The sequence below is a fragment of the Triticum dicoccoides genome, chromosome 7B (genome assembly GCF_002162155.2).
Source record: "Triticum dicoccoides isolate Atlit2015 ecotype Zavitan chromosome 7B, WEW_v2.0, whole genome shotgun sequence".
Taxonomy (NCBI): domain Eukaryota; kingdom Viridiplantae; phylum Streptophyta; class Magnoliopsida; order Poales; family Poaceae; genus Triticum; species Triticum dicoccoides.
Window position 1 is genome coordinate 626,228,515 of NC_041393.1, and position 1,036 is coordinate 626,229,550.

The window sequence follows — 1,036 nt, forward strand, 5'->3', positions numbered from 1 at the left end:
ACCACCGGCAATCGAGGAGGTCCCAGGTTCCTAGATCCGCCGAATGCCTCCGACCCCAACGAGATGCTGAAACCCAAAACAACGGACTAGGGACGGCCGGATGGACTCCATGACAGGGGGGAAGAGGGCGGCTGCTGCCAGGGGCGCCGCTTGCTGACCACCGGCAATCGAGGAGGTCACCAGGTTCCTAGATCCGCTGAACGCCTCCGACCCCAACGAGATGCTGAGACCCAAAACAACCGACTAGGGATGGCCGGATGGACTCCATGACAGAGGGGAAGAGGGCGGCCTCCGCCGCTGCCACCGGAGTGGAGATCGGTGGGAGAGAGTTGATGCCGGCACCGGGGTGGTGAGGAGGTGGGTGCTCTCAGCAGGGGACAAGTGCAAACAATGGTTACTGCCTGAATCAGATCAGATGGTTAGTCCCTTTTTAGTGGAACTCCGCAAAAGGCCGTGACATTAAAAATAGTGCATGCTGAGTGTTCGCGTGCATGGGGTGGCATGCATGTGGATGAATGCGTTCCCGGGTCGCGAGGTAATCCAGTGTGTATACTTGCTAACTGTTAGTACGACCGAGTAGAGATCCAAGCCGGGTCCGTCAAAGAACAGTGCTGCTACTCATGTGCGTACCAGTGGGCGCACTGGTGCATTCCCGCTGGGACCGGACGGGTAGGTGACTGTTAAATTCTCCGTGAAAGAGACGGCTTCAGGCTGGCTCAGGACAAAGGCTGAGCCGCGCGTCCGCGGTCTGTTCCGCGTGCACGTTAACGCTTGCCGACGCAATGAATGCGCACAGGCCCGCCACATTGTTTCGCATTGTTTAAATCCGATACTGGTAAAATACGGCTGAGAATACCATCCAGTGCACGGATCCACACGTGAGCAGATGGTTATGATTTCAGGAGCAGCTGAGCCTGAGCTCAGAATCGAATTTTCGCTTTGACACCCCCTTCCCATTCACCCGCGTGCTTAAGTTTTGAAGATTTGGATCACTAATATAATAAGATTTGCTTATAAGATGGCCTACATGAAATAC